Source organism: Tamandua tetradactyla, chromosome 7 (genome assembly GCF_023851605.1).
Source record: "Tamandua tetradactyla isolate mTamTet1 chromosome 7, mTamTet1.pri, whole genome shotgun sequence".
Taxonomy (NCBI): Eukaryota; Metazoa; Chordata; class Mammalia; order Pilosa; family Myrmecophagidae; genus Tamandua; species Tamandua tetradactyla.
Genome location: NC_135333.1, coordinates 42,461,821 through 42,484,561, shown reverse-complemented (window position 1 = coordinate 42,484,561; position 22,741 = coordinate 42,461,821). Strand labels below are relative to the sequence as shown.

General features: G+C 48.0%; 1 long non-coding RNA gene across 1 annotated transcript; it reads right to left on the bottom strand.

Annotated features, from left to right (window-relative positions):
* Positions 1 to 272: 272 nt before the first annotated feature.
* Positions 273 to 10,750, bottom strand: LOC143689615 (uncharacterized). Its single transcript, XR_013178850.1, has 3 exons — positions 10,718 to 10,750; positions 564 to 628; positions 273 to 414 (listed from the first exon to the last, which is right to left on the bottom strand). It is a non-coding gene; the product is annotated as an uncharacterized LOC143689615 (long non-coding RNA).
* Positions 10,751 to 22,741: the final 11,991 nt, after the last annotated feature.

Here is a 22,741-nt window from a genome sequence, read left to right as displayed (position 1 = left end):
GCTTATCACTCATGAGCCATTACAGCCTGCCCTGCCAGGTGCACTACTGGGGGACCTTGGAGGCAGGAAGAAGTAACAAATATGGAATCAAGCTCAAGGTCATCATACATCATTGAGCTCTTCTGGTTAACTCTCTTGATTCTGATTTAATTATGACCAATGAGACTATTTATCATTGTGAGATAAATAGTCATAGGAACTTATTTCAAATGATCTTGTTCAACACTTGTTCTCAAAGAATAGACCTGGACTCACCTCTGTGGCCATGAGACCTGGCATGGACCACCATCTGGGAGTCCCCATGAAGGCCTGTCCACTGCCCCATCTGAAGGATGAGCTAAAGGTCCTTGGGGAGTCATGTCCTACAGCCTCTCTCTCTAGTGGCCACATGTGCAGAAACCTCAGGATCACTTTCTGTTGAAAGATTTTCTAGAATCAACACCCATTTCCACCCAACCTCCACCAAATTCACACACACACACATGAATGCATACACACACACGTGCTTGCACACACACAGGTATGTGTACATATACATATGCATGTAGATACGTTATACTTACATACTCAGGTACACACACCCCAGAGGCCACATCCAGCTCTCTCCACATCCTTCTATGAACTTTTCCTATGAAAATCAATGAGTTATGGGAGTCAGAACCCACAAAAGCCTATCTGTGCAAACGCAGTCTCCAAACATCTAGATAAAAACAAGGGGAGTTCTGAGTCAATAAACCAGACACAAAGGATAGATACTGTATGACTTCACTTTTATGACCATGGTAAAAGTAAAATCAGAGGCTTATAATACAAAAAATATATAGGGAACTAGAGATACACAGAAGCTAGAGTTGGGTGAATGGTTAGCTAATGAAGCTGAACTCAAATGTAAGGGAATAGATAGAAGGGAAGATGGTTCTCTAGTGAGTTTATAAGTAATATTACCCCATTGAAGGTGAAAAGATTAAAAGAGGTTCTATGGACCTATGTGCCCCACCGATTAACACTAGAAATATAAATCAGTTTTTGAAGGAACTACTTCGAAGTTATGATTCATGTACAATGAGTGTTTAAGTCCAGGTACAGGGAAAAATGGCTGTTTTACGCTATAGACTGTGTTTAACAGGAAAACATCAGCAGTACAACAGCAACAGCAGGGGTAAATAATGGGGGGAGGGGCAAGAGTTCAGGGGAGGTTTAGATTTCCTATGTGGTGAGGGTGTGATTATCGGTTTTCTTTCTCTTGGGAACAATGACACTATCTAAAATTGGGAGTGTTGATGGACTGCGGACTTTGGGCATTATACATTGCCTGATGAATGCAAGTGGCTAAAGGATGTACTGACTGAGAAGTAGATTGGTGAACGATGGTATACACTTATAAACAAAGGTCGTGCTGCTACAAAACTGAACAGTCATGAGGCATACATTGATGTGAATGGACAGGTGGGACATTTAGTGAGACAAAATAAACCAGAAACAAAAGAACAATTATTGTATGGTCTTTAGAAAATACTTATAAGAAAACAGGGACCTAGATTGTAAGCTATTATAGCAGAAAAATTTAGTCTGGAGTGGAATTTATTACTTCTGGATTTTGAAAGGCTGCTTTATATATCTATAACCTGGTATTTAGAGATAAGAATGAAGCCAATCAAGTTGAAGTTAAAGTAATTCAGAACACAGGGTTGAGGAAAACAATGTCTGTATTTTAGAAACACACATACTCTTTGAAACCAAAAGAAGAAAGGTTTATTTAATCTGGAACCAAAATTTTCTTTAGCACATAATCTAACCCAACCTGTTTGGATAACTCATTTGAACAATTGAAACACAGGGAGCCTAGAATAAGAATGAGGGCCTTTGGTCCTGTATAGCTTAATGTAATGCCTGAATATATCCTAGAATATATTAAGCAGATAATCAAAAAGTATTGGCAAAGTGCCTTGAGCAATGGCAGAAAAAATATGGAACTATTAAACTTTAACATCTGGGAATCCCCTAATACCATGTCAAACATTAGGAACACCCAAATCAGAAGGCCAAGCCCTTGATCTTGAGGCTTGCTCTTGTGAAGTTTATATAGGTAGTGAAGAAGTTTAGCCAACCTATAGGTATGCCTATGAGTTATTTCTGGAGGATCTCTTTTGTTGCTCAGATGTGGCCTCACTCTCTCTAAGCCTAGCTCTGTAAGTGAATTCTTTGCCCTCCACGCTACATGATACAACATACAGGGGTGAGAGTCTCCCTGGTGACGTGAGAGATGACTCCTTGGAATGAGTCCAGCCCTGGCATCATGAAATCAACAATTCCATCCTGACTAAAAGGGGGGAAAGAAATGTAACTAATAAAGTATCAGTGGCTGAGAGAGTTCAAATAGAGTAGAGAGGCTACTCTGGAGGTCACTCTTACGCAAGCTACAATTAGACATTGCTACCTATCATAACTTGCCAACCCCCAACCAAAACTATTCCAGCCAATCCTAAAGAACACCTAGGGCAATATGTAAAATTCTTCAAGGGTTCCATACACTAAGGTAACTTTCCAGAAACTACAACCTTCAGATGGGTCCCTGGACCAGATAAGTACTGAAGCCTAGAGGGTCCACCTCTCCAGAACATCAGATAGTTCCATCTCCCTATCCCATATTATTGACAGACCCTTACAAAATGAAAAGGTTAGAATGGCCATAGCCCAAATACCCCTATAGAGAGATAGAAGGTGATGGTGGAGTTATACAGAGAAGGTAGGGTTTAACAAACAAGTAAGAATGCTGAATCATTAAACTGATATTTCTTCTAGTCTCCAGTATCTTAGAGCAGCTAGAAGTAAAAACCTAAGTTTGTGGAATTGTAACCCATACCAAGCTTTGAAATCTATTCTACAGCTAATTGCGTACTATGCTTTTTTTGTTTTCCATTTTTTTATTTTTTTGCACAGTCAGGCACCAGAAATTGAACCTGAGTCTCCAACTGTGCTTTGAAATTTATTATTTGTATATGTTATTTTTCATGAAAAAGAAAAAAGTTGATTGTAATGATAAAAGATATTTGTTCCTTCTTGCCTCCTGTATTAGTTAGGGTTCTCTAGAGAACAGAATCAACAGGAAACACTCACAAATATAAAATTTATAAAAGTGTCTCACCTAACCATGGGAATACAGAGTCCAAAATCTGCAGAGCAGGCTGTGAAGCTGATGATACTGATGGAGGGTCTGTATGAACTCCACAGAAGAGGATAAACAGCCAAAGCAGGAAGAGAGCCTGTCTCTTCTGAATCCTCCTTAAAAGGCTTCCAGTGATTAGATTAAGAATTACTCATTACAGAAGACACTCCCCTTGGCTGATTACAAATGGAATCAGTTGTGGATGCAGCTGATGTGATGATGATTTAATTCTATGAAATGTCCTCATAGCAAAAGACAGGCCAGCACCTGCCCAACCAGACAAACAGATACCACCACTTGGCCAAGTTGACACGTGGACCATGACAGTCCACCTCTTGTCAACTTGGCAGCTACACATATCACCTTAAACCATACCTAATTTCTAAATTAAAAACAATAAAACACACCTTTTTTTCTTTCACCTAATAATACAGAACTGTCCTGCATATAACTGGAAACATATTAAATCTCTCCATAATAAGGTGCAAGTCCTCGGGCAATATTCATCCTTAAACATGAGATCTTACAACTTAAATAGTATAACATGAACAAAATAGCAATACAGTTCTCATTTCTGTAGCTAAATATGTGGTTGTAGTTCATATTTTCACTATCTTCTTCCACTACCCATTTCATGTTCCCTTTACCCTCAGCAAGCACTTGGGCTGGCCATGGTTCTTTGCATGGTGGGGTGACCCAAACCGTTATTCCTGAAGTTTCAGAGCCATTGGAGCCCTGCCTGAATTTGGTTATTACAGTTTCCATTGATTTTAATCACAGGGCATGGTAGTACTGAAAAATGCCCTAGGGGATCTCCTATATTCCAAGAAAACTCTTCTTTACCTCCGTTGTGTAGTTGCAGTCCTATCTTCCCCTGATAGTCAGGGTCAATCACCCCAGCCAATAATGTAATCCCCTTCTTGGCTTGTTGATCCAGGGGCATAAGTAGCCCAAAGTGACCAGGTGGCAGTCTTAGATTCCAGTTCAATGGAATCATTGTTGTTTCTCCTGGTGGATGCACTCTCCCTTTTGGAACTAAAACCTGTAGACCAGCAGAGCTCAGGGTCACAGGGAAAGGAAGCAAAAATGTTCCTAGTGGATCACTAGGGGTAATAGTGAGTGGTACCACTCCCATTTGCACCCCTTGGTTCTTGGACCCATGTATCCGGTCTATGGGAGAAACAGTACCATAAAGAGGATACTGATTCAGAGTATATGCAGCTTCCTGGAGAACATTACCCCAGCCCTTCAAAGTATTGCCACCTAGTTGGCACTGTAATTGAGTTTTCAAAAGGCCATTCCACTGTTCTATCAATCAAGCTCCTTCTGGATGATGGGGAACATGATAAGACCAGAGAATTCCATGATCATGTGCCCATTCCCGCACTTCATTTGCAGTGAAGTGTGTTCCTTGATCAGAAGCAATGCTGTGTGGAATACCATGATGATGGATAAGTCATTCTGTAAGCCCACGGATGGTAGTTTTGGCAGAAGCCTTGTGTGCAGGGAAAGCAAACCCATACCCAGAGCATGTGTCCATTGCAGTTAGAACAAATCACTGCCTCTTCCAGGAAGGGAGTGATCCAATGTAATCAACCTGCCATCATGTAGCTGGCTGGTCACCTCAGGGAATTGTGCTGCATTGGAGGCTGAGTGTGGGTCTCTGCTGCTGGCAGATTGGGCACTCAGCAATGGCTATAGCCAAGTCAACCTTGGTGAGTGGAAGTTCATGTTGCTGAGCCCATGCATATCCTCCATCCCTATCACTATGACCACTTTGTTCATGAGCTCACTGGGCAATGACAGGAGTTTCTGGGGAAAGAGGCTGACTGGTATCCAAAGAATGGATTATCTTATCCACTTGATTATTAAAATCTTCCTCTGCTGAAGTCACCCTATGGTGCACATTCACATTGGACACAAACATTTTCATGTTTTTAGCTCACTCAGAAAGATCTGTCCATGTATTTCTTCCCCAGACCTCTTTGTCACCAATTTTCCAATTATGGTCTTTCCAAGTCCCTGACCATCCAGCCAAACCATTAGCAACAGCCCATAAGTCAGTATACAAACACACCTCTGGCCAGTTTTCCTTCCTAGCAAAATGAACAACCAAGTGCACTGCTCGAAGTCCTGCCCACTGGGAGGATTTCCCCTCACCACTGTCCTTCAAGGACACCCCAGAAAGGGGTTGTAGTGCTACAGCTGTCCACTTTTGGGTGGTACCTGCATATTGTGCCGAACCATCTGTAAACCAGGACCGAGTTTTCTCTCCCTCTGTCGATTCATTGTAAGGAACTCCCCAAGATGTGATCTCTGGTCTGGGAAAGAAAAGGTAATGTGGCAGGATTGAAGACCATGGGCATTTGAGCCACTTCTTCATGTAACTTACTTGTGCCTTCAGGATCTGCTCTGGCCTTATCTCTTATATACCATTTACCTTTTATGATGGGGTGCTGCTGCGCACACCCAACTTTATGGTTTGGTGGGTCAGACTACACCCAGCTCATGATAGGCATCTCAGGTTTCATGGTAACTTGGTGGCCCATGGTTAAGAGTTCAGTCTCTACTAAGTCCTAGTTGCAGGCCAAAAGCTGTTTCTCAAAAGGAGAGTAGTTATCTGCAGCAGATGGTAAGACTTTGCTCCAATATCCTAAGGGTCTGCATTGTGATTCCCCTATAGGGGCCTGCCAAAGGCTACAGACAGCATCTCTATTTGCCATTGACACTTCCAGCACCATTGGATCTGCTGATCACATGGCCCAAGTGGCAGAACCAGCTTGTACAGCAGCCTGGACCTGTCGCAGAGCCTCCTCTTGTTCAGGTCCCCACTCAAAATTAGCAACTTTTCTGGCCACTTGATTAATGGGCCGGAGTAGCACACTCAAATGAGGAATATGTTGTCACCTTCCAAAGAGACCAACTAGGCATTGTGCCTCTTTTTTGGTTGTAGGAGGAGCCAGATGCTGCAACTTATCCTTCACCTTGGAAGGAACATCTCAACATGCCCCACACCACTGGACACCTAGAAATTTCATTGAGGTGGAAGTCCCCTGCATTTTTGTTGGATTTATCTCCTATCCTCTGACATGCAAATGCCTTACCAATAAGTCTGGAATAGTAGCTATTTCTTGCTCACTAAGTCCAATCAACATGATATCATCAATATAATGGACCAGTGTGATGTCTTATGGAAAGGAGAACTAATCATGTTCCCTGCAGACAAGATTATGATATAGGGCTGCAGAGTTGATATACCCCTGAGGTAAGACAGTAAAAGTATATTGCTGACCTTGCCAGCTGAAAGCAAACTGTTTCTGGTGGTCCTTACTATCAGCTATTGAGAAAAAAGCATTTGTCAGATCAACAGCTGCATACCAGGTACAAAGGGATGTATTGATTTGTTCAAGCAATGAGACCACATCTGGAACAGCAGTTGCAATTGGGGTTATCACCTGGTTGAGCTTAGGATAATTCACTGTCATCCTCCAAAACCCATCTGTTTTCTACGCAGGCCAAATAGGAGAGTTGAATGGGGATGTGGTGGGAATCACCACCCCTGCATCCTTCAAGTCCTTAAGAGTGGCAGTAATCTCTGCAATCCCTCCAGGAATCTGGTATTGCTTCTGATTTACTATTTTGCTAGGCAGGGGCAGTTCTAGTGGCTTCCACTTGGCCTTTCCCACCATAATAGCCCTCACTGTATGAGTTAGAGAGCCAATGTGTGGGTTATGCCAGTTGCTCAGCATGTTTATTCCAACTATACAGTTTGGAACTGGGGAAATAACTACAGAATGGGTCCAGGGGCCCACTGGATACACTGTGAGATGAACCTGAGCTAAAACTCCGTTGATCACCTGGTCTCCATAAGCCCTCACTCTGACTGGTGGACCAGAGTGATGTTTTGGGTCCCCTGGAATTAATGTCACTTCTGAACCAGTGTCTAATAATTCCTGAAATATCTGATCATTTCCTTTTCCCCAGTGCAGTTCCCCTGGTAAAGACTGTTGATCTCCTTGGGGAAGGCTTGGAGGAAGATTAACAGTATAAATTTGTGGCAGTGTAACAGGGTCTCCCCCATAGGGACCTGGTCTCCCTTTCATTCAAGGGGCTCTGGGTCTACAAATGGTCTCAATCCGGGAACGTGATTAAGCGGCCGTGACTCTGTAATTCAGGTTAGACTTCTGCTCACTTGACCTAGAACTCTTTTGTTTACACAGCTCGAACAAGAATTTAGTAGACTGCCCTTCTTTTGTATTTCTAGGTACCCCATGATTTACCAGTCAATGCCACAAAACTCTGTGAGTCAGATTATTTTGACTCCTGCTTTGAGTTTGCTGTCTATTATAATAGCCACGTCTACCCTGTCTTTGGTGATTAAGTGCTGCCACCTGGCTTCTGCCAACTCGGGATCCTGTCATCCCCATTGTGTTTAGGCATTCCAGCTCAGTGACAGCAGTTTCTACAATAATATGTGACCTACAGAGAAGTGCAACTACAGAGTTCTTCAGGGATGATGGCGGTAGTCTCACAAACTTATTTCTCACTGTTCTGGTAAAAGGTGCATCCTCCAGACATTCCTGGGGTGTAAGAGCAGGCTTTGCATGATAAATCCACTCTAACATCCCAATCTCTCTAAACCTCTGGATCCCCTCATCTACATTATACCAGGGCAGTTCTGGCATTTCAACCTCAGGTTTTGTCAACCACCTTTTGATCCATGTTTCAGTCAACCATCCAAACAAACAGCTAATCTCTTTTCTAACCCCTCAAGCTATAACATTGAATGCAGAATCTCTGCTTAGTGGGCCCATATCAAAAAATTCAGTCTGATTCAGCCTTACATTCCTCCCGCCATTATCCCACACCCTTAAAATCCATTGCCACACATATTCCCCTGATTTCTGTCTATACACACTGGAAATCTCACACAGTTCCTTTGGAGTATAATGTACCTCCTCATGTGTGATACTTTGTACCTCACCTTTAGGGGCCTGTTGGGACTTTAGTCTAGTTATAGGTCCAGAAGAAATGAGGGGTGGTGGGGGTGGGTCATGAAAAGAATTAGAAATATTTTCCAAGCCATTTGCTTCAGGGCATTCATTTGCAGTTTCATCTGGTGAAACAGGATTAATCACTCTAGGGCTAATCCTTTCAGAAGTAGGTTGGGTGACCAACTTCTCAAGGCAGGTTGGAGGTGGGGCAGCTATGTCCTCAGGGCAGACTATTACAGGATTATCTAGAGAAGACTCAGCATGACCTAGGGTTTCAACTTCACCCCTGACATAATTATCAATCCATATGTCACCATCCGATTTTTTAGGGTCCCACTCCTTTCCAATTAATGCCCTCACTTTAATGGCAGACACCATGCAAGGCTGAGATTTCAGTTTACGTTGTAAAGTTGCTACTCTAACAATAAGATTCTGCATCTGATTTTCAGAGATCTCAAGTCTGCAGCTATAGGAAATAAGATTTTCCTTCAGGATATTCATAGAAACTTCTACATCTGTCAGACGGCGCTTAAGCTTCTCATTTGAAGCCTTACGCCCATTCCTTTCACTCCTTAATGTATCCAGTGTACCTAACAACAGTCAACCAACATCTCTATACCTCTTATTTCCACAAAACTCTGTAAAGGTGTCAAAAACATTATCCTCCAGAGCCTCGCTTCATTCAAGCAAAGCATTAGGAGAATCGAATGGTGATATTTTGACTATCTCTTTTGCCAACTCACTCCATGGATTGGGAGTGTCATTCTGAATATGGGAATCAGAGTCCTTAGTGCCTTTGAGTCCAGACAGAGTAGAAAACTGTTCATAAAAAAACATTTTTAAGATTCTGTTTCTTAAGAACCACTCCTGGTACCAAGTTGTATCAGTTAGGGTTCTCTAGAGAAACAGAATCAATAGGAAACACTCGCAAATATAAAATTTATAAAAGTGTCTCACGTAACTGTGGGAATGCAGAGTCCAAAATCTGTAGGTCAGGCTATGAAGCCTACGATTTCTATGGAGGATCTGGCTGAATTCCACAGGAGAGACTCACTGGCCAAAGCAGGAGAGAGACTGTTTCTTCTGAATCCTCCTTAAAAGGCTTCCAGTGATTAAATTAAGCATCACTCATTACAGAAGACACTCCCCTTGGCTGATTACAAATGGAATCAGCTGTGGATGCAGTTGACATGATCATGATTTAATTCTATGAAGTGTTCTCATTGCAAAAGACAGGCCAGCACCTGCCCAACCAGACAAACAAGTACCACCACTTGGCCAAGTGGACACATGAGCCTGATCATGACACCTCGTATATTCTGGAGCAGCTAAAAGGAAAACTCTGAGAGGATCATACTGTAGCCCATGACAAACTCTCAGATCTGTCCTGTTAGTACTTGTTGAAGAGTGTTTTAAAAACTGTTACTTTTTTCTTTCTTTGCTTTGTACATATGTTATGCTATACAATAAAAAAGTTAAATTAAAAAAACAAGAGGAAATGTCTATAAACTCATATGTATTTGTAACTACCTCAATTATTATTATTTTCTTGCATTTTATGCAGATGTTTGTCCTTAAGAAGACAGCTTTTGAGAGACATATTTCCTAGCTAATAAAGATGGTTTTGAGAATGAAGCTAAGGAGGGAAATAAAGACAATTTGCTAATAGGGCTTTCCCACAGAGGATACATGCAGTTGACAAGGGATAGTCCTCCCTTTTGTGTCCTCCTGGTGGAATTAAGAAAAGAGGCTATAGAATCACAGCTACGTTCAGGGGCCTGGTCTAAATGATGTTGATGATGATGGTGATGATGATGATGATGGTAATGCATATATTTGTGGAGGGCTTACTATATGACACATAGTCTCCCTTTTAATCCTTACAGCACAGCAGTTAGTCTTAATGACTCAATTTTGTAGATGTGGAAACTGAAGCATAGATAGGCTGTGTACCCCTCCTGAGCCCTCTGAGCAATTGGGCAGACTGGGCAATCATGGGGTCAATTCAGTCATTTAACAAACAGGAGGGTGCCACTAATTCATTCTCATCTCCACCCAATCAGCCACCACTGAGCATCTAGCCCTTCCTAGGAATGTGAGGGTTAGTGCAAAGAACACAGCAACATCCAGGATTTCAAGCCACCTAAATTCTAAGAAACATAAATGAAATATTTAAATAAATAATTATGCTGTGTGATGGTGTTCAGCTGTTGGGTCAAGCAAGAAGTAGCCTGGTAGTTACCGGGAAGGTATCTCATGGATTTCAATCATCAGTTAATTGCATCTATGGCAGATTGCATCTACAATGAACACAGGAGATTGTCTTAAGCAATGAGAGATGTCTCAACCAATCAGTTGAAGGCCTTAAGGGACAACTGGTGATTTCATTTGTCAGAAGGAAGAATCTCTATCTCTACTTCAGTCAGCCAGCTTCTTCTGGGGACTTCTTCCAAACCCACATCATAGTTCTCAGCTTGAGTCCTGCCCTGTGGAATTTGGTTTGCCAATTCCCATGAGCACATCAGCCAATTCCTATAATAAATCTCATAATACTTACATAACTATTTATCTCCTGTCAGTTCTGTTTCCCTGGAGAACCTTGACTAGTATCCACGCCAGGCCAAATGGGATTAAAGGCACAACAACTGTAAGCCAAGGACTGTGAAATCACAATCATGGGGGGAGACCCCTGCAAAGCAGCAGCCAACTCAGGTTTCCTGAGCTAAGAGTTGTTTTCTTTGGACCTTGAACAACAGGTGGAGTGGATTACATGAGCACATGGTAAGGACACCCCAGTACACACAGGAAAGCATCATTCTTGCAGCAAAGATGGGGTCTCCCCTCTGGCTGGTTATTAAGGATCACAAGGCAAGTGAAACTCAGTCTGACTCTGAGGTGCCAAAGCCAGGAGATATGGATGATGGCATGCCTGTCGGGGAGTGAGGCATGAGGCTGGACAAGCAGTCAGAGTTCCGGGATGGGGGCCTCAGAGGGTGTAGGAGGGTTGCCAAGATCAGATGCATCCACAGTGCATATTCAGAAGCAAAACCATGGAATGGGGCCAGAGCCCACTGGCGTCTGCCAAGCTCCACAAGGCGGTTGCTGGTGGATGTTCCCAGAGACATTGCTGTCCAGACACTTAATATAATTAAGATCCATTGCCATAGAAACAGCCAAAAGTAAGGATCGTGGGTAGCAGAGCGTGTTCTGAAAATCCGCTCCCAGCAGCAGCTTTTCCTTCTCTGCAGTGGCACGAGCCAATGGGCGGCAGGACCTCTCCTGAGGGCATGTGGGAGGGACCCAGCTGGGATGTGAGTGCCCTGCCCACACAGTCCCTGCTCTCACTGGGTCTGCTCCCCCCTGAACATGAACGGGCACCTCCTGTGCCCACGCTCTGTGTCCTGGCTGGCTGCATGTTCCTCCAGGTTCTCCGGTCCTGTTAAGCTTTTTGCATCAGATTGTTCCTTACATGCACCCTCCTGTAGTGGCTGGGCTGTGTTCCTACCACCTAAGCAATTCACCTCTCTAAGGGACCCTTTGGGGTGCCCCGCAGTCTCTGACTGAACTTCTACTGTTTTGCAGGAGAAAGACCCACAAGCTGGCATCAGAGGCCTCCAACAGAGACACCAGTATTGCCCTGTGTGTGGGCATCCTCTGCCCCTCTGCTCTGGGGCCACACTGAGCTGAGGACAGGCATAAGAGGGGAGCCTCTGTCCCCTCTACTGTGTGTGGCTGCCTGGGCCAGGTGGGGTGGGGGACAGGCATTGTGATGTGCCGGCCCTGCGCTGGTGCCTGTGCTTACTCTGCTTCACTATGCTCTGGGCTCTGCAGAGAGGCAGGCCAGCTGAGGCCGAGCATTCTTGGATGGCCAGACTGCCCTGCGCTCATGCTCTGCTCAGGAGGGTGACTGCCGGTCGCAGGGGACCCGAGAGGTGGAGGGCAGCACCTGAACCCCACGCTGCCCAGCCCTGCAGCCTATCTTTTTCTCCAGGGGGAGCTTGGATTTTTGCAGTGGAAGTTACTTGAGCACCACTTCTGGGTTTGCTCTCTTTCCTGGGCTTCATGCAAGACTTTCCAGCCCCCTTCTCTTAAAAACAGGTACTGAGGCTCCTGGGTCTCCAAAGCCCCCTTAGCCCTTGATGCAGTCTCAGCAAACATTGCTCAGTTGGTCTGATGGGCATTTGGACAGAAAGAAGAATAAATAAATGAATGAATGAGCATCAGTGACCCATCCCTTAAACTAGCCCAGGCTCATGAGTGGGAAAACACATCCAGATTTCTGAGATACAATGAACGGGATTTCAGTTAAATGAGAATCAGCTTGCCAAACAAAAGAAAGACATTCCTCCTTGTTCTTCAGGGAGTTTATTTCAAAGGCAGACAAAGGCATGTTTAATGCCATGCTATACTACAGTAGCAGCATGTTCAAAGGCAGGTGTGAGAGAGAGCAATTGCTTCTGCATGTCCCAAATAGCCACCCTAGGAAGAGCCAGGAGCTCCTGACCAAGTTCCTGCAAGGATCTGGGGAGCCCTCACCCCTCAGCCCGCCCGCTCCATCCTCCAAGCACACCCCAATACCCAAGCATTCCCTCTCTAAATGCCCCAAGCACCCCTACCCCAGGGAGCCTAGGTGCATACTGACTCGTGACCTGTCCCTATCCTCCTCAAATGTCCTCCTCCAGGAAGGTGTCCTGGCTTCCCACAGCTGAAGCTGGCTTCTCCCTTTTCTGCAAAGGGCACCTAAATCACATTGCCTGTGTCACCCGATAAGTGAGCCTACTGACGCGGGAGGAGGGAAGTGATCTCACAGGTCCAGGGAAGACCTGGAAGAAGGGACAAAGCAGGGAGAGCTCCATGAGCTGCCTTCCTCTCCGCTCCTCCATGCACTCCCCAGCCCACGCCAGGGAAGGAGACGCCTCATTGAGCTCCTGAATCAGGGTCCTGGAGTTAAGAGCTCCACAAGTGCTGAGTGGGCAATGTCAGTAGATGGAGTGTCATGGGTGGGATGTGCCCAGGTGGGGATACAGCAGGGAGGAGACAGAGGAGACCCCTAATCTCAGAGTTGAAACAGTGAGGGTCTGTCCACATTCTCATCCATAGCTTACCAGTGTCTCCATTGTCAGTGATAAGACGTTGCCTGAAAAATAACTGGACCCCTGCCATGGGTTGATCTGTGCCCCCCCTTATACTTATGTTGGGTTCCAGCCCTGATACCTCGGAATGTGACCTCATTTGGAAATAGGGAGTAAAATGAAGCTATCCTGGAGCAGGGTGGGCCCTTCGTCCAAAGGGACTGGTGTCTCATAGCAAATGGAGAAGAGACACAGAAACCCACAACAGGCACAGAGAGCGACGATGACCATGTGACATCCGGGGCAGACAGCAAGTCACTCCCCAAGCCAGGGGAGACCACGGGCAGCAGGCCACTGCCAGCTTCTTCCCTGCAGAGTCCACAGGGAGTGCACCCCCGCCCACAACCCTGTTTTCCGACTTGTGGCCTCCAGAACTGGGATAGAAGGCAATCCCATGTCTTCAGTCACCCAGCAGTGGTGCTCTGGTAGGATGGTCCTAGGACGTGGGGACAGCCTCTCTCAGATGGCTCAGGTTCAGATCTGGTCGGCTGTATGCAGACTTGGAGAGCCGGGTTTGGGTCTGATTGATCTTTGTACAAGTAGCTGGCTTAAGTAGATGGTCATTAAGGGTTTTACTGGGTGAATTAGTTCATTGATAGTCTGTGGCTGATGTGCAGATGCCCGAGCAGCAATGCCAACAGATAATCGACTTTTTCTCCAATGACTGCTCCGTATTGAATTCCTACCAGGAAAAATTAAACTCTAACAGCTCTTAGTTTCAGTCCGTGCTTAATTGGTTAGTAACCTCTTAGTCAAAAGGGTAGGACCAATATTCTGTGATTCAGAAGAAAGTTCTGGTCTGGAGAGCAAAGCATGTGTCTGAAAAACCTTAGGAATACTGGATAATACAGCCAGGAGAAAGCTACCATTTTCTCCTCGGTGCATTATTTTTACCCTATCTAGTGCTAATATTACCTTGAGGAGATCATTATTTTCTGTGTTCTTGTACATTTTGAATATATTCTCCAGCACTTTAATATTTCAGACATGTTTTTCTGAAGCAGTAATTCCCCTACATTATAAACTGTACAAAATTTATTAGAACCCACGTCTCGTCAAACTTCTTCTGAGCCTTGAGCAGCTTCGCTTGACCGTGTTTGAAGCAAGAGTACCTGGGGTGAGGGAGTGTTGGCAAGAAGTTTTATGGATAATAGAAACTGACACTCGTGGTGGCCGGGCATGCAGAGGAGAACTCTCGGAGGCACACCAGCGTGCTTGTCTTTTAATTAACCTTGAAAGAGAAAGAGTCTCGAGCATCAAAACTTTTCAGGTGAACCACAATGAAACAGAGGTGTCTGATTACCATAATAACATTTTAAACTCAATAATGTGTGGAACATTTGTCTAACACAAGTGTCTGTAAGTGCTCTAATAGGCCAGTTGTGATAATAAGATCAAACAACAGTCTTTAAATAACGAGAGCGATGAGAGGGAAACTTCTCCCTTGGGTCATCTTGGCTTTCCCTCGTGGGTGCTGGAATCCAGTTCCGGACCAGCTCTACCTGGGCTCCCTTGCCCCTTTCCAGAAGTCTCTGTGCTCCACACCGAGCTGGCTGCACACCTACCCCAGGGAGGTCCCTTCTGGCCACTCAGCACACAGCTGTCCACGAGATGGGGGCTCCAGGGGATCGCGCCAGCTGTCACATGTGGTGTGACGTGTCCACAGTGGCACAAAGGAAGGCCAGCATCCCCTGGGCTCCGACCCCTGCTTTTATCCCCACTGCTCGGTTCTCGCCACACGGCCTTGATTCGTGCCACTTATACCCTTCAACGTGTGCAGCGCAGTGACAAACGAGTCCCAAATCTTGCAACAACGTGCCGCTTCTCCCTGAAGCCACGTTCCCATGCCAGGTGAGGCTGAAGGACACTCTGCTCCACACACTGTGCCAGGACCTGGGCTCCTTCTCCCTGGCGGCTCTGTGTCCTTCCAAGGCCTCACATGCCTCCACCTCGCCCTCCACATCTTGCAGGCACAGGGAGAAAGAGAATGCACAGGAGGATGAAAAGGGCGCCACAGGGCCAGTGTGTTAGAGGCATACCCGCTTTTGCTCATGTGTCTTGGCCAGAAAGCAGGTGTTCGGCCCCATCTACCTGCAAGAGGGCATGAGAAACACCCAGAAGGCAAGTGAGGGGGACTCAGGGGAGCAAAGCATTTCCCTCCACCCCTTCGCTGCCTGAGCCATCTCTGCAAGGGCAGTAAGTGGCCCTGTTCATGGCTCTGCCCCAGTGCCCAGCACAGGGCAGGCATTAGATACAGGGCTTCTGAAGCTTTGCATGAGTTTATGGATACAATGAATAACTCTGATTTAATGTGAGAAGCATGGGGGAAAAAAGGGCATGCATTCACGAAACTCAGCCGTTGCATCCGACACCTGGCCTGGCACATCATACGCCGTCATCTTGGTCCACACTCAGCAACCTGGTGAGGGAGACTCAGATTCTTAAGTAACATGCTCAAGGTCACTCATCTCACCAACAGTAGGCCCGGGGATGCAGCAAAGCTCCTGCATTTACCACTGCTCTTACCCAAGGAGCAGGCTGAGACCTGTAGGAGGGAATAGCTCTTTCCCTGGAGAAGGACAAGAAAAGAACAAATGTCTTGGATGTCCTCTGAGAGGCAGTGACGAATTGCTTTTTCTTCCCTACACTTGAACCCAAAAAGACCTCTGTCCCAGGCTTGCCCTCCCCACACCTGGTGAAATGCCAGAGATGCAGCAAGTTCAGCTCCCCAGGACACGTGTTCTCTCTTTGGAGTCTCAGTCTGTTCTGTGCACTAATTATGGCTCATCACGCGGAACAAATACCTCATATGACAAGCAAGATAATTAATATGCTTAGAGAAAACTTTCTTTTTTTCTTAATTAAAGTACACAATTCCCTTTAAAAGCAAGAAAATATATCTATTGTTTCTAGTCAGTGCAAGTGCATACCAAATTCTGCAGAACACTGCCATTTTGTGATAGCGTGGTTTTATTTTGCTTTGTCTTGTTTAGAGAATTAGCTAACAGTTATTTTTCTTTTGGAATAAAATCTTCCAGAAGGTATTAAACAACAGTACTAATAATGGCAGCCATCCGGGGAGTACCTAATATATGTGAGGCATTTCGCAAACATCACCTCCAACGTCTACAGCCATTCTACCCAGGATTATCACCATCCCTACTAAATACAAAGACATAAACGGAGCATCAGGGAGTAGTGAGACACTTACCTTGCTGTACGGCTTGGAAACGGCAGAGCCAGGCTTTGAGTGCAGATGCCCCTGCCCAGAAGCCTGACTTATTCCTTTGAGACACACTATTTCTCTGGGACTGGGAGCAAAGCAGGGCTCATCCTAAAACACTTCTCAGGCCCCTGTCCCGTGCCAGGCACTGTGAGGCCCGTCGGCCGCCGACACAAAAAAATGGACCCGTCCACCCACCTGTGCAGGAATGGGACAAGCATGTCCCCTGGCAGATGCCCAGGGGAAAGTCAATGGTTTCAGTGGACCAGAGCATTCCCTCTGGCCCTTCAACATCCATCCTGCTCCATGGGGGCAGAGACAGTCCTGTCCCAATGTGTAACCCAGATAAAGTCCAGTCATGGATGCACCCAGCAATTCCATAGGCATGCAAACAAATCACAAACAAATGGTCAGAAACACTATTTAGGAAAAGGACAAAGCTGCAATTGAGCTAATTCCACCCCTCTGGAAACTGAAGTTTAGGAACACTAATTACTTTGCCCAAGGTCACTCCCTGAGGTAAGATGCAGGATACAGTTCTCATTTCTTGGCATCTAGTGCTTTATCCCTTCCATTTGGAAACAGGCAATTCAGTGTTTGTACATCCTGATTTATGTTCTTTCCTCTTCTTGAGAAATGTTCGATGCTATGGCTTTAGCCACCAAGGGAAAAAGAAAGAGCCCCAATTTCTTGTAAATGGCTCTCCCAAGCTTGCAGTTCTCTTTTGTCTTACTCAGAAAATGGCCAGGGTAGGGCAGGCACAGTCTCCATTTAAGCTGCCGCACTAAGCTGGCAGCCCTGATGAGCCCACTGGGATTTCACGCGGGAGAAACAGTTGTGTCTGGAGACCCAAAGGCTGCCGAGGAGTTAGTAGAGCGCAGTCGTTAGTCTGAAGTCTTTGGGGCGGGATTGGGTTTCCATGGAAAGGGCTGCACTGTCACCCTGGAGACCTCACGCTTGGAGGGGCGCATGCAGAGGTCTCTGGCTGTGCACCCCGAGACGGGGAAGCCTGGCCTTAGGGCAGGGAGGAGGGCAGGGGGCACCGCGTGTGCAGCCCGGGGGGGTGGGAGATCCAAGGGGTCGGGGAGGAGAATTTTGATCCCTGGGGCTCAGTTCTGGGTCAGTCCCCACCCAGGACTCTCTGTCGCCAAGAGAGATCACACAGTAGGGATAACGGGGACCCTGCTTGGCAGAATCAAGTCCTGATTTGCAATTCAAGTCTAAAGACGTGGTAACCATTGGCTCTTGTTCACGTGGGAAGATGAGGTCGGCCAGGGAGGGGGAAGCTGAGACGGTGGGGACCAGGCAGGGGGTTCCACAGTCCTCACCGTGACCGAGCACAGCCCTCCGTGGCACAAGCCTCAGGCAGCATCGGAGACCAAGACAGAAGCTCAGAGTGGGCCCACCCAGAGAGGTGGGTCATGGACACCCTGCCAAGCACCAAGGCCCAGGTGGACGTGGCAAGAAGAAGCTGGAGGGAATAATATAAGAGCCCAGACGTGGCAGAGGGTACAGAGAGGGCAGAGGCTGATCACTTGCCAAGCAGCATCCAAAGGGCCATGACAGTGCAGGTCAGGTCCCATCCAGGCTCCCTGTCACCCCAGAACAAGCCAAGCCCTCTACACGACCTGCAAGGGCTGCAGGACCTTGTCCTCCTTCCCTGCACCCCAGGCCCTGGCCTGCTTACTTGTTCCTCCAATGCAACGAACTGGGGGCCCCTCAGGGCCTGCATGTGCCCTCCCCTCTGCTGGGATGCAGTTCCTCCTGGTCGATGCTCAGTCAGCTTCTGGTTCAGCAGGTCTTGGCTTGCGTGTCTCCTCCTCCAAGCAGCCCTCCCTGATAACCCACCTAGTTTTTAATCACAAGACCCTGTATGTTTCCTACAGAAAGCCGTGCAGTTGGTATTTATTTGCCTTTGGATTGCAGTTTTTCAGAGAACTGGGGTGCCGTGTTTGGTCTTCCCGCTGTGGTAACCCTCAGAGCCAGGAAGTTAGCAACCTCCCACCCCAACAAATGTGCTGGGGCAGCATTCCTCCTGAGTTGGTTCCAGGAGGAACCAGAAGATGAGAATCGGTGAGCAGCAACATCAGCCATGGGGGGGTGCAGGAGGCAGCCCACAGAGTCACACCAGCATGCCCAATGTCGCCCAAAGCGAGGAGGCTGGTATTCAGAGCCCCAGCTTTGGGCGGCCTGCTGTACCCACTTCCCTTTATGAGCAGGAGGCCCTCAGAGCCCCCGTGGGAGGGGTGCTACCTGACCAGCCCCAGCACGCTCCCGAGTGGGGGTTCTACACCCGGGGACTGCCAGCTGGCCACCGCCCACAACCCACTTTGCTCTCCCAGGCAGCAGGGCGTCCCCACAGCAACTCTCACAAGGAGCCACAGCAATGCCTTGCACGAGATCTCCAGGCTTCCCAATCCTTCTCCATCTTTAAATAATTCAAAGCGCTGAGTCCTCACCATCCGCAACCTCCCGGGAAGCAGTTGGAATAAGAAGAAAGGGCTGCCTCTTACACCCAGAGTTCAAGAGATGGCTAAAGCTTTTAATTCGGTTTGACTGATTTAATATCCTGCATCCTGGGAGCTGGCGCCAGGAGCTGCTGGCCGCTCCTTCTCCTGCTCTGAGCCGACAGCCAAGCGGTGCTCCCCGGGCTGGGAAAACAAGCAGCCGCCGCTCTCCTGCTCCCTCCCAGCCACCCCAGCTGTTTGCACAGAGGAGCAGGGGCTGGCAGCTGCCCTGGGTCACCCAAGCTGGGCCTCTGGCCAAATCGGTCACCTTGCTGTGGGGGCCCCCACCCCCGCGTGGGAGAAGGAGATTTTCTGGCCCCTTCTTTGTGTACGCTGGCCTGGTGAGAGAGCCAAGGGGGACCCCACTCTTGGCTGCACAAGCATTTTACAAAGGGGCCTGCCCCCCACTCTGTCCCCCACCCCTCAGGGAGAAAGTTCATCGTTAAAATCTCTCACTGGGCCCCTTGCCCCAGGGACTTGATCCATCCTTCTTGGGGGCTCCGTGGCCCCCACACTGACCTGTCAGCTCATGGGAAGGGCTTCCCTGCTCATTTATTCAGACCTTGTCGTCTTTCACAGGTGTCAGGGAACCCCCGGGAGTGGGCTCTGAGGGTCCTGCATCTGCGCCTAGCCCCCTCCATGTCCGAGCAGGAAGGAGGGAGGCATGGATGGTGCAGGGAAGCGATGCTCCCGAGCAGGGGTCAGCAAAGCACACCGGGCCCAGCTCTGGCCTCCTCTCCACACAGCCGGGATGTGCGTCTTGCCCCACCATGCCACTGCTGAAAACAGCCACGTGTGTCTCCCCAGGGCCCCCTAAGTCAGGTCCCCTCCCTAATCCAGGGACCTAGAGCCCCACATTCTGGCTGATCCCCTCCTTCCAGCCGCACCCTGCCTCAACCAGATGGGATGCCTCAGTCTCGCTGGACAGGCTCCACGGCACCCTGGCCTCCCCACGCTGGTTCCTGATTGAATGGGGTACACACTCAATCAGCATGAAGAGCTGTAAATTATAAGATGGCAAGTGGCGCCAAGGAAGGTGCTTCTGGATAGGGTTTGTCAGCCACCAGCAAGGCCACCAAGGCTCTGCCCCCCTCAGGCTGTCAAGGTCAGCTTTCTCTGTGGTCCCAAGGCAGCCCAGCCATGTCTGGGGTCGAGGGAGACGCGGTAACCCCGAAAGTGAAGAGAGACATAGTCTCATGTGCACAAAGGGGCCACGTAGAGTCCTTCCTGATAAGTAAAAGGGTGAACCCCAATAATTCAGGCTCTTCCAGCTTCTGGAGAGGGAGCAGGGCCTGCCACACCTCCCCTGGAAGGGACGTCCACCCCTCTCCATCCACCACACCTCCAGTCTTGTGGTGGCGCCTGCAGATGGTGGCCGAGCCCACCCTCCCCACCTCCCACGGCCGACCTCACCTGGAACCTCCACGTGACACTGCAAGGGACGGCCAGCGTGTGTGGCTGCCACACAGAAGACAACCACGAAGGTGGGGAGAGGCTCCTTGAAGCTGTGACGGCCACAGACAAAAGCCCTGGAGCCACAGAGTCCCTCCTGGAAAGATGTGTGAGCCTGCGCCACCCTCAGCTCTGGCAGCTGCTTTTACCTGTATTATCAAAGTGATGGTCTTGGGGGGTGCGAGGGTGTTCAGTGGTAGAACTCTCACCTCGCATGCCGGAGACCTGGTTTGGTTCCTGGCCCATGCACTTCCCAAACAAAGAAACCAACAACAACAAAAAACGAATGAGAAAAAACTCAACATATGTTGCTGCAATAAAGGGATACTTACATGGAAAAAGAATAAAATGTGATCCCGCCACACAGCACACACACAAATAAAAGACTGTCTGAAGTTCGGAGCCCTGGACCATACATGGTGTTTGGCCGCTATGTGCGGGACACCAAACAGGACATCAGCTGCCCCTGCTCTCCGGGACCCCGTGTTCAAGGTCCTTGGTGTGGACAGCTGCGCCTGCCCGCGGCACTCCTGTGACAGCTTCTCGTGCCCCGGGACGCCCCTACCCCGCAGCAGGAAGGCCCTGCTTGGCGAGGGTGCACAGATGTGGAATGGTAGGGCTGGATTCGGACTGCAGACCGGGCAGTCTGCCCACCCGTGAGCAGCGTCTGAGGGCGCCTTGCATTTGGAAGCACCTGAAATATACCGAGATGGGCCCAGGGGCCACCTGGAGTCGGCTGCCCCCAGGCCTGGCCTGGCCGCAGACACGCGGCTCGTCACGTGGGTTGTGAAGGAGCCCTCGGAAGTGGGCCTGGTGCATGGCGAGGCATTGTCTGGTGTGTTCCCGGGGCCTCCAGGGGCAGGGGCAGGGCCGGCCAGGCAGGTGCCACCCAGAGCAGGTGCGCTGACCAGCGACACCAGCCCAGGTGGGCGGCCAGTGTCCCACAGAGGCCACAGCACGGGCTGGGGGAACAGAGCAAGGTCCCTCTTCCCTGAACTGGGCATCGGACATGTCCTAACTTGGGCCCTGATGAGGTGCAGGTTCTAGTTGCCCTACTATACTGGAATCCTTGGTCCCCTCGTTTGTTTAAGATGAGAGTAAGAGGAAACGTGTCATGCATTGGGGACCAAAATGAAATAAAACACAGAAAAGTCTGCCAAACATAGTAGATGGGCAACACTTGTCAGTTGTGGCATCGATTATCGCTGGAGCTGAAAACGTTAGGACAGCATGTCCCTCCAGGTGGCACCTGCCTGGCCGGCCCTGCCGTGCCCCTGGAGGCCCCGGGAACACACTGGACAATGCCTCGCCATGCACCAAGCCCGCTTCCGAGGGCTCCTTCACAACCCATGCAACGAGCCGCGTGTCTGTGGCCAGGTCAGGCCTGGGAGCAACCGACTCCAGGTGGCCCCTGGGCCCATCTCGGTATGGAGATGCTGTCCAGGGATTGCCAGGTTAGCTCCCAGGGCATGGGACAAAGGCTGGAAAGGCAGAGGAAGCTGGGATGGTCACGTCCAGATGCCGCCAGCAGGCAGCCCGCCAGTCGTCTCACCGTGGGCCGGGAATGCCACGGTTGGATGGAATTCCTGTTTTGGAGCTACGATGCGTCTCTCTTGTTCCTAATCTGCTGCAATGTGATAGTGATATTGCTGTGTATTTGTTGGTTGGTTGGTTGAACTCTTAGGGAGTTACAACTCTTGTTCAATACTTTGTCTTTGTGAATTGTGATGATAAGTATTTTCCTCCTTTAATCTCCTAATATAATAAACTATATTAATGCTTTTTTAAATGTTCCAAATTCTTTGCATTCCTGAAATAAACTATGGGGTAAAAGATACACTGAATTCAATGGCAATACTTTATTAAGGATTATGTTGGTAACAGAAACTAACCTGTCATTTCAATTTTTGTATCGTCCGTGTCCAATTTTGGTATTCAGGACATTTAAGTCTTTAAAGAGAATTAGGAAGGTTTCTCACTTTTTCCCCCTTTGTGTTAGAAAGGGACTATTTGTTCTTTCAAGGTCATGTGAAATTTATCTCAAAATTGCCCTTCCCAGAGCTTTGATGGTGCTTAGGGTGGGTGAACAGGGAGTAAGGGAGGAGAATGGAAAGAGTTTTCAGTAATAATGCAATTCATAAAACTGTTATTGGCCTCTTCTGGATTTCTGTTTCTCCTCGAGTCAATTTTAGTATTTTATAGTTTTCTATAAAATTTCCATATCATCTTAGATGTTAAATTTATGGGCACAAAATTGGTTCTAATAG